This window comes from Chiloscyllium punctatum, chromosome 12, assembly GCF_047496795.1.
Source record: "Chiloscyllium punctatum isolate Juve2018m chromosome 12, sChiPun1.3, whole genome shotgun sequence".
NCBI lineage: Eukaryota > Metazoa > Chordata > Chondrichthyes > Orectolobiformes > Hemiscylliidae > Chiloscyllium > Chiloscyllium punctatum.
In genome coordinates this window covers 6,489,836-6,503,441 of record NC_092750.1, presented here as the reverse complement: position 1 = coordinate 6,503,441, position 13,606 = coordinate 6,489,836, and positions in this window count along the sequence as shown.

The window sequence follows — 13,606 nt, the reverse complement described above, 5'->3', positions numbered from 1 at the left end:
TATACCCCTCTATGTTTCTGTGTTATACCCCTCTATGTTTCCGTGTTATACCCCTCTATATTTCTGTGTCATACCCCTCTATGTTTCCGTGTTATACCCCTCTATGTTTCCGTGTTATACCCCTCTATGTTTCTGTGTTATACCCCTCTATGTTTCCGTGTTATACCCCTCTATGTTTCCGTGTTATACACCTCTATGTTTCTGTGTTATACCCCTCTATGTTTCCATGTTATACCCCTCAATGTTTCCGTGTTACACCCCTCTATGTTTCCGTGTTATACCCCTCAATGTTTCCGTTTTACACCCCTCTATGTTTCCGTGTTATACCCCTCTATGTTTCTGTGTTATACCCTTCTATGTTTCCGTGTTATGCCCCTCTATGTTTCCGTGTTATACACCTCTATATTTCCATGTTATACCCCTCTATGTTTCTGTGTTATACCCTTCTATGTTTCCGTGTTATGCCCCTCTATGTTTCCGTGTTATACCCCTCTATATTTCTGTGTTATACACCTCTATGTTTCCGTGTTATACCCCTCTATATTTCCGTATTATACCCTTCTATGTTTCCGTGTTATACCCCTCTATGTTTCTGTGTTATACCCCTCAATGTTTCCGTGCTATACCCATCTATGTTTCCGAGTTATAAGCCTCTATGTTTCTGTGTTATACCTCTCGATGTTTCCGTGTTATACCCCTCAATGTTTCTGTGTTATATCCCTCTATATTTCCGTGTTATGACCCTCTATGTTTCCGTGTTATATACCCCTCTATGTTTCTGTGTTATAGCCCTCTATGTTTCCGTGTAAACCCCTCTATGTTTCCGTGTTATACCCCTATATGTTTCTGTGTTATACACCTCTATATTTCCGTATTATACCTCTCTTTGTTTCTGTGTTATACCCCTCTATATTTCCGTGTTATACCCCTCTATGTTTCCGTGTTATACCCGTCTTTGTTTCCGTGTTATTCCCCTCTATGTTTCTGTGCTTTTCCCCTCTATGTTTCCGTGTTATCACCCTCTATGTTTCCGTGTTAAGCCCCTCTATATTTCCGTGTTATAACCCTTTATGTTTCCCTGTTGTACACCTCTATATTTCTGTGTTATACCCTTCTATATTTCTGTATTATACCCTACTATGTTTCTGTGTTATGCCTGTCTATGTTTCCATGTCATACCCCTCAATGTTTCCATGTTGTTACACCTCTATGTATTTGTGTTATGCCTGTCTATGTTTCCGTGTCATACCCCTCTATGTTTCCGTGTTGTACCCCTCCATGTTTCTGTGTTATACACCTCTATGTTTCCGTGTTATGCCTATGTTTCCGTGTTATACCCCCTTTGTTTCCGTGTTATTCCCCTCTATGTTTCTGTGTTATACCCCCCATGTTTCTGTGTTATACCCCTCTATGTTTCCATGTTATACACCTCTATGTTTCCATGTTATACACCTCTATGTTTCTGTGTTATACCCCTCTATGTTTCCGTGTTATACCCCTCTATGTTTCTGTGTTATACCCCTCTATGTTTCCGTGTTATACCCCTCTATGTTTCCGTGTAATACACCTCTATGTTTCTGTGTTATACCCCTCTATGTTTCCATGTTATACCCCTCAATGTTTCCGTGTTACACCCCTCTATGTTTCCGTGTTATACCCCTCTATGTTTCTGTGTTATACCCTTCTATGTTTCCGTGTTATGCCCCTCTATGTTTCCGTGTTATACACCTCTATATTTCCATGTTATACCCCTCTATGTTTCTGTGTTATACCCTTCTATGTTTCCGTGTTATGCCCCTCTATGTTTCCGTGTTATACCCCTCTATATTTCTGTGTTATACACCTCTATGTTTCCGTGTTATACCCCTCTATATTTCCGTATTATACCCTTCTATGTTTCCGTGTTATACCCCTCTATGTTTCTGTGTTATACCCCTCAATGTTTCCGTGCTATACCCATCTATGTTTCCGAGTTATAAGCCTCTATGTTTCTGTGTTATACCTCTCGATGTTTCCGTGTTATACCCCTCAATGTTTCTGTGTTATATCCCTCTATATTTCCGTGTTATGACCCTCTATGTTTCCGTGTTATATACCCCTCTATGTTTCTGTGTTATAGCCCTCTATGTTTCCGTGTAAACCCCTCTATGTTTCCGTGTTATACCCCTATATGTTTCTGTGTTATACACCTCTATATTTCCGTATTATACCTCTCTTTGTTTCTGTGTTATACCCCTCTATATTTCCGTGTTATACCCCTCTATGTTTCCGTGTTATACCCGTCTTTGTTTCCGTGTTATTCCCCTCTATGTTTCTGTGCTTTTCCCCTCTATGTTTCCGTGTTATCACCCTCTATGTTTCCGTGTTAAGCCCCTCTATATTTCCGTGTTATAACCCTTTATGTTTCCCTGTTGTACACCTCTATATTTCTGTGTTATACCCTTCTATATTTCTGTATTATACCCTACTATGTTTCTGTGTTATGCCTGTCTATGTTTCCATGTCATACCCCTCAATGTTTCCATGTTGTTACCCCTCTATGTTTTTGTGTTATGCCTGTCTATGTTTCCGTGTCATACCCCTCTATGTTTCCGTGTTGTACCCCTCCATGTTTCTGTGTTATACACCTCTATGTTTCCGTGTTATGCCTATGTTTCCGTGTTATACCCCCTTTGTTTCCGTGTTATTCCCCTCTATGTTTCTGTGTTATACCCCCCATGTTTCTGTGTTATACCCCTCTATGTTTCCATGTTATACACCTCTATGTTTCCATGTTATACACCTCTATGTTTCTGTGTTATACCCCTCTATGTTTCCGTGTTATACCCCTCTATGTTTCCGTGTTATACCCCCCTATGTTTCTGTGTTATACCCCTCTATGTTTCCATTTTATACCCCTCTATATTTCCGTGTTATACCCCTCTATGTTTCCGTGTTATACCCCTCTATGTTTCTGTGTTATACCCCTCTATGTTTCTGTGTTATACCCCCCTATGTTTCTGTGTTATACCCCTCTATGTTTCCATGTTATACACCTCTATGTTTCCATGTTATACACCTCTATGTTTCTGTGTTATACCCCTCTATGTTTCCGTGTTATACCCCTCTATGTTTCCGTGTTATACCCCCCTATGTTTCTGTGTTATACCCCTCTATGTTTCCATTTTATACCCCTCTATATTTCCGTGTTATACCCCTCTATGTTTCTGTGTTATACCCCTCAATGTTTCTGTGTTATACCCCTCAATGTTTCTGTGTTATACCCCTCTATGTTTCCATTTTATTCCCCTCTATGTTTCTGTGTTATACCGCTCTATGTTTCCGAGTTATACCCCTCTATGTTTCCATGTTATACCCCTCTATGTTTCTGTGTTATGCCCATCTATGTTTCCATGTTATACCCCTCTATGTTTCCGTGATATACAACTCTATATTTCTGTGTTATATCCCTCTATATTTCCGTGTTATGACCCTCTATGTTTCCGTGTTATAACCTCTATGTTTCCCTGTTATACAACTCAATATTTCTGTGTTATATACCTCTATGTATCCGTGTTATACCCTCTATGTTTCTGTGCTATACCCATCTATGTTTCCGTGTTATACCCCTCTATGTTTCTGTGTTATGCCACTCTACGTTTCTGGTTTATATACCTGTATGTTTCCGTGTTATAACCCTCTATGTTTCCCTGTTATACACCTCTATATTTCTGTGTTATACACCTCTATGTTTCCGTGTTATACCCATCTATGTTTCCGTGTTACACCCCTCTATGTTTCTGCGTTATGTCCCTCGATGTTTCCGTGGTATACCCCTCAATGTTTCCATGTTATTCCCCTCTATGTTTCTGTGTTATACCCCTCTATGTTTCTGTGTTATACCCCTCTATGTTTCCGTGTTACACCCCTCTATGTTTCCGTTTTATACCCCTCTTTGTTTCTGTGTTATACCCCTCTATATTTCCATATTAACCACCTCTATGTGTCTGTGTTATATCCCTCTATGTTTCCATGTTATACCCCTCTATGTTTCTGTGTTATACCCCTCTATGTTTCCGTGTTATACCCCTCTATGTTTCCGTGTTATGCCCCTCTATATTTCCGTGTTATACCCCTCAATGTTTCTGTATTATACCCCTCTATGTTTCTGTGTTATACCCCTCTATGTTTCCGTGTTATACCCCTCTATGTTTCTGTGTTATGCCCCTCTATGTTTCTGTGTTATACCTCTCGATGTTTCCGTGTTATACCCCTCTATGTTTCCGTGTTATACCCCTCTATGTTTCCGTGTTATACCCCTCTATGTTTCTGTGTTATACCGTTCTATGTTTCCGTGTTATGCCCCTCTATGTTTCCATGTTATACCCCTCTATGTTTCCGTGTTATACACCTCTATGTTTCCGTGCCATACCCCACTATGTTTCCGTGTTGTACCCCTCTATGTTTCCGTGTTATACCCTTCTATGTTTCTGTGTTATACCCCTCTATGTTTCCGTGTTATACCCCTCTATGTTTCCGTGTTATACCCGTCTATGTTTCCGTGTTGTACCCCTCTATGTTTCCATGCTATACCCCTCTATGTTTCTGTGTTATACCCCTCTATGTGTCTGTGTTATACCCCTCAATGTTTCCATGTTATACCCCTCAATGTTTCCATGTTATACCCCTCTATCTTTCTGTGTTATACCCCTCTATGTTTCCGTGTTATACCCCTCTATGTTTCCGTGTTATACCCCTCAATGTTTCTGTGTTATACCCCTCTATGTTTCCGTGTTATACCCCTCAATGTTTCTATGTTATACCCCTCTATGTTTCCGTGTTATACACCTCAATGTTTCTGTGTTATACCCCTCTATGTTTCCGTGTTATACCCCTCTATGTTTCTGTGCTATACCCCTCTATGTTTCCGTGTTATAACCCTCTATGTTTCTGTGTTATACCCCTCTATGTGTCTGTGTTATACCCCTCTATGTTTCGTTGTTATACCCCCCTATGTTTCCGTGTTATAACCCTCTATGTTTCTGCGTTATTACCCTCTATATTTCCGTGTTATACCCATCTATGTTTCCGTGTTATACCCCTCTATATTTCCGTGTTATACCCCTCTATGTTTCTGTGTTATACCCCTCTATGTTTCCGTGTTATACCCCTCTATGTTTCTGTGTTATACCCCTCTATGTTTCCGTGTTATACCCCTCTATGTTTCTGTGTTATGCCACTCTAAGTTTCTGGTTTATATACCTGTATGTTTCCGTGTTATAACCCTCTATGTTTCCCTGTTGTACACCTCTATATTTCTGTGTTATACCCCTTTATGTGTCTGTGTTATACCCCTCTATGTTTCGTTGTTATACCCCTCTATGTTTCCGTGTTATAACCCTCTATGTTTCTGCGTTATTACCCTCTATATTTCCGTGTTATACCCATCTATGTTTCCGTGTTATACCCCTCTATCTTTCCGTGTTATACCCCTCTATATTTCTGTGTTATACCCTCTATGTTTCGGTGTTATACCCCTCTATGTTTCCGTGTTATACCCCTCTATGTTTCCGTGTTATACCCCTCTATATTTCTGTGTTATACACCTCTATGTTTCCGTGTTATACCCCTCTATATTTCCGTATTATACCCTTCTATGTTTCCGTGTTATACCCCTCTATGTTTCTGTGTTATACCCCTCAATGTTTCCGTGCTATACCCATCTATGTTTCCGTGTTATAAGCCTCTATGTTTCTGTGTTATACCTCTCAATGTTTCCGTGTTATACCCCTCAATGTTTCTGTGTTATACCCCTCTATGTTTCTGTGTTATACTCCTCTATGTTTCCGTGTTACACCCCTCTATGTTTCTGCGTTTTGTCCCCCGATGTTTCCGTGGTATACCCCTCATTGTTTCCATGTTATTCCCCTCTATGTTTCTGTGTTATACCCCTCTATGTTTCTGTGTTATACCCCTCTATGTTTCCGTGTTACACCCCTCTATGTTTCCGTGTTACACCCCTCTTTGTTTCTGTGTTATACCCCTCTTTGTTTCTGTGTTATACCCCTCTTTGTTTCCATGTTATACCCCTCTATATTTCCATATTAACCACCTCTATGTGTCTGTGTTATATCCCTCTATGTTTCCATATTATACCCCTCTATGTTTCTGTATTATACCCCTCTATGTTTCCGTGTTATACCCCTCTATGTTTCTGTGTTATACCCCGCTATATTTCTGTGTTATACCCCTCTATGTTTCGGTGTTATACCCCTCTATGTTTCCGTGTTATACCCCTGTATGTTTCCATGTTATACCCCTCTATGTTTCCGTGTTATACCCCTCCATGTTTCCGTGTTATACACCTCTATGTTTCCATGTTATACCCCTCTTTGTTTCTGTGTTATACCCCTCTTTGTTTCTGTGTTATACCCTTCTTTGTTTCCATGTTATACCCCTCTATATTTCCATATTAACCACCTCTATGTGTCTGTGTTATATCCTTCTATGTTTCCATGTTATACCCCTCTATGTTTCTGTGTTATACCCCTCTATGTTTCCGTGTTATACCCCTCTATATTTCTGTGTTATACACCTCTATGTTTCCGTGTTATACCCCTCTATGTTTCCGTGTTATACCCCTCTATGTTTCTGTGTTATACCCCTCTATGTTTCCGTGTTATACCCCTCTATGTTTCCGTGTTATACCGCTCTATGTTTCTGTGTTATACCCCTCTATGTTTCCGTGTTATGCCCCTCTATATTTCCGTGTTATGCCCCTCAATGTTTCTGTGTTATACCCCTCTATGTTTCTGTGTTATACCCCTCTATGTTTCCATGTTATACCCCTGTATGTTTCTGTGTTATGCCCCTGTATGTTTCCGTGTTATACCCCTCTATGTTTCCGTGTTATACCCCTCTATTTTTCCGTGTTATACCCCTCTATATTTCCGTATTATACCCTTCTATGTTTCCGTGTTATACACCTCAATGTTTCTGTGTTATACTCCTCTATACTTCCGTGCTATACCCATCTATGTTTCTGTGTTATACCCTTCTATGTTTCCGTGTTATGCCCCTCTATGTTTTCATGTTATACCCCTCTATGTTTCCGTGTTATACACCTCTATGTTTCCGTGCCATACCCCACTATGTTTCCGTGTTATACCCTTCTATGTTTCTGTGTTATACCCCTCTATGTTTCCGTGTTATACCCCTCTATGTTTCCGTGTTATACCCGTCTATGTTTCCGTGTTGTACCCCTCTATGTTTCCATGCTATACCCCTCTATGTTTCTGTGTTGTGCCCCACTATGTTTCTGTGTTATACCCCTCTATGTGTCTGTGTTATACCCCTCAATGTTTCCATGTTATTCCCCTCAATGTTTCCATGTTATACCCCTCTATGTTTCTGTGTTATACCCCTCTATGTTTCCGTGTTATACCCCTCAATGTTTCTGTGTTATACCCCTCTATGTTTCCGTGTTATACCCCTCAATGTTTCTATGTTATACCCCTCTATGTTTCCGTGTTATACACCTCAATGTTTCTGTGTTATACCCCTCTATGTTTCCGTGTTATACCCCTCTATGTTTCTGTGTTATACCCCTCTATGTTTCCGTGTTATAACCCTCTATGTTTCTGTATTATACCCCTCTATGTGTCTGTGTTATACCCCTCTATGTTTCGTTGTTATACCCCTCTATGTTTCCGTGTTATAACCCTCTATGTTTCTGCGTTATTACCCTCTATATTTCCGTGTTATACCCATCTATGTTTCCGTGTTATACCCCTCTATGTTTCTGTGTTATACCCCTCTATGTTTCTGTGTTATACCCCTCTATGTTTCTGTGTTATGCCACTCTAAGTTTCTGGTTTATATACCTGTATGTTTCCGTGTTATAACCCTCTATGTTTCCCTGTTTTACACCTCTATATTTCTGTGTTATACCCCTCTATGTGTCTGTGTTATACCCCTCTATGTTTCGTTGTTATACCCCTCTATGTTTCCGTGTTATAACCCTCTATGTTTCTGCGTTATTACCCTCTATATTTCCGTGTTATACCCATCTATGTTTCCGTGTTATACCCCTCTATCTTTCCGTGTTATACCCCTCTATATTTCTGTGTTATACCCCTCTATGTTTCTGTGTTATACCCCTCTATGTTTCCGTGTTATACCCCTCTATGTTTCCATGTTATACCCCTCTATATTTCTGTGTTATACACCTCTATGTTTCCGTGTTATACCCCTCTATATTTCCGTATTATACCCTTCTATGTTTCCGTGTTATACCCCTCTATGTTTCTGTGTTATACCCCTCAATGTTTCCGTGCTATACCCATCTATGTTTCCGTGTTATAAGCCTCTATGTTTCTGTGTTATACCCCTCTATGTTTCTGTGTTATACTCCTCTATGTTTCCGTGTTACACCCCTCTATGTTTCTGCGTTTTGTCCCTCGATGTTTCCGTGGTATACCCCTCAATGTTTCCATGTTATTCCCCTCTATGTTTCTGTGTTATACCCCTCTATGTTTCTGTGTTATACCCCTCTATGTTTCCGTGTTACACCCCTCTATGTTTCCGTGTTACACCCCTCTTTGTTTCTGTGTTATACCCCTCTTTGTTTCTGTGTTATACCCCTCTTTGTTTCCATGTTATACCCCTCTATATTTCCATATTAACCACCTCTATGTGTCTGTGTTATATCCCTCTATGTTTCCATGTTATACCCCTCTATGTTTCTGTATTATACCCCTCTATGTTTCCGTGTTACACCCCTCTATGTTTCCGTGTTACACCCCTCTTTGTTTCTGTGTTATACCCCTCTTTGTTTCTGTATTATACCCCTCTATGTTTCCGTGTTATACCCCTCTATGTTTCTGCGTTATACCCCTCTATATTTCTGTGTTATACCCCTCTATGTTTCTGTGTTATACCCCTCTATGTTTCCGTGTTATACCCCTGTATGTTTCCGTGTTATACCCCTCTATGTTTCCGTGTTATACCCCTCCATGTTTCCGTGTTATACACCTCTATGTTTCCGTGTTATACCCCTCTTTGTTTCTGTGTTATACCCCTCTTTGTTTCTGTGTTATACCCTTCTTTGTTTCCATGTTATACCCCTCTATATTTCCATATTAACCACCTCTATGTGTCTGTGTTATATCCTTCTATGTTTCCATGTTATACCCCTCTATGTTTCTGTGTTATACCCCTCTATGTTTCCGTGTTATACCCCTCTATATTTCTGTGTTATACCCCTCTATGTTTCCGTGTTATACCCCTCTATGTTTCCGTGTTATACCCCTCTATGTTTCTGTGTTATACCCCTCTATGTTTCCGTGTTATACCCCTCTATGTTTCCGTGTTATACCCCACTATGTTTCTGTGTTATACCCCTCTATGTTTCCGTGTTATGCCCCTCTATATTTCCGTGTTATGCCCCTCAATGTTTCTGTGTTATACCCCTCTATGTTTCTGTGTTATACCCCTCTATGTTTCCGTGTTATACCCCTGTATGTTTCTGTATTATACCCCTCTATATTTCTGTGTTATACCCCTCTATTTTTCCGTGTTATACCCCTCTATATTTCCGTGTTATACCCCTCTATGTTTCCGTGTAATACCCCTCTATATTTCCGTATTATACCCTTCTATGTTTCCGTATTATACACCTCAATGTTTCTGTGTTATACCCCTCTATACTTCCGTGCTATACCCATCTATGTTTCCGTGTTATAAGCCTCTATGTTTCTGTGTTATACCTCTCGATGTTTCCGTGTTATACCCCTCTATGTTTCCGTGTTACACCCCTCTATGTTTCTGCGTTATGTCCCTCGATGTTTCCGTGGTATACCCCTCAATGTTTCCATGTTATTCCCCTCTATGTTTCTGTGTTATACCCCTCTATGTTTCCGTGTTACACCCCTCTATGTTTCCGTGTTATACCCCTCTTTGTTTCTGTGTTATACCCCTCTTTGTTTCCATGTTATACCCCTCTATATTTCCATATTAACCACCTCTATGTGTCTGTGTTATATCCTTCTATGTTTCCATGTTATACCCCTCTATGTTTCCATGTTATACCCCTCAATGTTTCCATGTTATACCCCTCTATGTTTCCGTGTTACACCCCTCTATGTTTCTGCGTTTTGTCCCTCGATGTTTCCGTGGTATACCCCTCAATGTTTCCATGTTATTCCCCTCTATGTTTCTGTGTTATACCCCTCTATGTTTCTGTGTTATACCCCTCTATGTTTCCGTGTTACACCCCTCTATGTTTCCGTGTTACACCCCTCTTCGTTTCTGTGTTATACCCCTCTTTGTTTCTGTGTTATACCCCTCTTTGTTTCCATGTTATACCCCTCTATATTTTCATATTAACCACCTCTATGTGTCTGTGTTATATCCCTCTATGTTTCCATGTTATACCCCTCTATGTTTCTGTGTTATACCCCTCTATGTTTCCATGTTATACCCCTCTATGTTTCTGTATTATACCCCTCTATGTTTCCGTGTTATACCCCTCTATGTTTCTGTGTTATACCCCTCTATATTTCTGTGTTATACCCCTCTATGTTTCGGTGTTATACCCCTCTATGTTTCCGTGTTATACCCCTGTATGTTTCCGTGTTATACCCCTCTATGTTTCCGTGTTATACCCCTCCATGTTTCCGTGTTATACACCTCTATGTTTCCGTGTTATACCCCTCTTTGTTTCTGTGTTATACCCCTCTTTGTTTCTGTGTTATACCCTTCTTTGTTTCCATGTTATACCCCTCTATATTTCCATATTAACCACCTCTATGTGTCTGTGTTATATCCTTCTATGTTTCCATGTTATACCCCTCTATGTTTCTGTGTTATACCCCTCTATGTTTCCGTGTTATACCCCTCTATATTTCTGTGTTATACCCCTCTATGTTTCTGTGTTATACCCCTCTATGTTTCCGTGTTATACCCCTCTATGTTTCTGTGTTATACCCCTCTATGTTTCCGTGTTATACCCCTCTATGTTTCCGTGTTATACCCCTCTATGTTTCCGTGTTATACCCCTCTATGTTTCTGTGTTATACCCCTCTATGTTTCCGTGTTATGCCCCTCTATATTTCCGTGTTATGCCCCTCAATGTTTCTGTGTTATACCCCTCTATGTTTCTGTGTTATACCCCTCTATGTTTCCGTGTTATACCCCTGTATGTTTCTGTATTATACCCCTCTATATTTCTGTGTTATACCCCTCTATGTTTCCATGTTATACCCCTCTATGTTTCCGTGTTATACCCCTCTATGTTTCTGTGTTATACCCCTCTATGTTTCCGTGTTATACCCCTCTATGTTTCCGTGTTATACCCCTCTATCATTCCGTGCCATACCCCACTATTTTTCCGTGTTGTACCCCTCTATGTTTCCGTGTTATACCCTTCTATGTTTCTGTGTTTTACCCCTCTATGTTTCCGTGTTATACCCCTCTATGTTTCCGTGTTATACCCCTGTATGTTTCTGTATTATACCCGTCTATGTTTCCGTGTTGTACCCCTCTATGTTTCCATGTTATACCCCTCAATGTTTCCATGTTATACCCCTCTATGTTTCTGTGTTATACCCCTCTATGTTTCCGTGTTATACCCCTCTATGTTTCCGTGTTATACCCCTCAATGTTTCTGTGTTATACCCCTCTTTGTTTCCGTGTTATACCCCTCTATGTTTCTGTGTTATACCCCTCAATGTTTCTATGTTATACCCCTCTATGTTTCCGTGTTATACACCTCAATGTTCCTGTGTTATACCCCTCTTATGTGTCCGTGTTATACCCCTCGATGTTTCTGTGTTATACCCCTCTATGTTTCCGTGTTATAACCCTCTATGTTTCTGTGTTATACCCCTCTATTTGTCTGTGTTATACCCCTCTATTTGTCTGTGTTATACCCCTCTATGTTTCGTTGTTATACCCCTCTATGTTTCGTTGTTATACCCCTCTATGTTTCCGTGTTATAACCCTCTTTGTTTCTGTGTTATACCCCTCTTTGTTTCTGTGTTATACCCCTCTATGTTTCCGTGTTACACCCCTCTATGTTTTTCTGTTATACCCCTCTTTGTTTCCATGTTATACCCCTCTATATTTCCATATTATCCACGTCTAGGTGTCTGTGTTATATCCCTCTATGTTTCCATGTTATACCCCTCAATGTTTCTGTGTTATACCCCTCTATGTTTCCGTGTTATACCCCTCGATATTTCTGTGTTATACCCATCTATGTTTCTGTGTTATACCCCTCTATGTTTCTGTGGTATACCCCTCTATGTTTCCGTGTTACACCCCTCTATGTTTCCGTGTTACACCCCTCTATGTTTCCGTGTTATACCCCTCTATGTTTCCGTGTTATACCCCTCTATGTTTCCGTGTTATACCCCTCTATATTTCCGTGTTTTACCCCTCAGTGTTTCTGTGTTATACCCCTCTATGTTTCCGTGTTATACCCCTCTATGTTTCCGTGTTATACCCCTCTATGTTTCTGTGTTATATCCCTCTATGTTTCTGTGTTATACCCCTCTATGTTTCCGTGTTATGCCCCTCTATATTTCCGTGTTATGCCCCTCAATGTTTCTGTGTTATACCCCTCTATGTTTCTGTGTTATACCCCTCTATGTTTCCGTGTTATACCCCTGTATGTTTCTGTATTATACCCCTCTATATTTCTGTGTTATACCCCTCTATGTTTCCGTGTTATACCCCTCTATGTTTCTGTGTTATACCCCTCTATGTTTCCGTGTTATACCCCTCTATGTTTCCTTGTCATACCTCTCTATGTTTCCGTGTTATACCCCTCTATATTTCTGTGTTATCCCCCTCTGTTTCTGTGTTATACCCCTCTGTGTTTCTGTGTTATACCCCTCAATGTTTCTGTGTTATACCCGTCAATGTTTCTGTTTTATAACCCTCTATGTTTCTTTGCTATCCCCCTCTATGTTTCCATGTTATATCCCTCTACGTTTCCGTGTTATACTCCTCTATGTTTCTGTGTTATGCCCCTCTATGTTTCTGTGTTATGCCCCTCTATGTTTCTGTGTTATACCCCATCTGTTTCCGTGTTATACCCCTCTATGTTTCTGTGTTATACCCCTCTATGTTTCCGTGTTATACCCCTCTATGTTTCTGTGTTATACCCCTCTATGTTTCTGTGTTATACCGCTCTTTGTTTCTGTGTTGTTCCCCTCTATGTTTCCGTGTTATACACCTCTATGTTTGTGTAATATACACCTCGCTGTTTCCGTGTTATACCCCTCTATGTTTCCGTGTTGTACCCCCCTATATTTTCATGTTATCCCCCTCGAAGTTTCTGTGTTATACCCCTCTATGTTTCTGTGTAATATACCTCTATGTTTCTGTGTTATACCCCTCTATCTTTCTGTGTTATATCCCTCTATGTTTCCGTGTTATACCCCTCTATGTTTCTGCGTTATACCCCTCTATGTTTCTTTGTTATACCCCTCTATGTTTCCGCGTTATACCCCTTGATGTTTCCGTGTTATACCCCTCTATATTTCCGTGTAATACCCCTCTATGTTTCTGTGTTATACCCCTTTATGTTTCTGTGTTATACACCTCAATGTTTCTGTGTTTT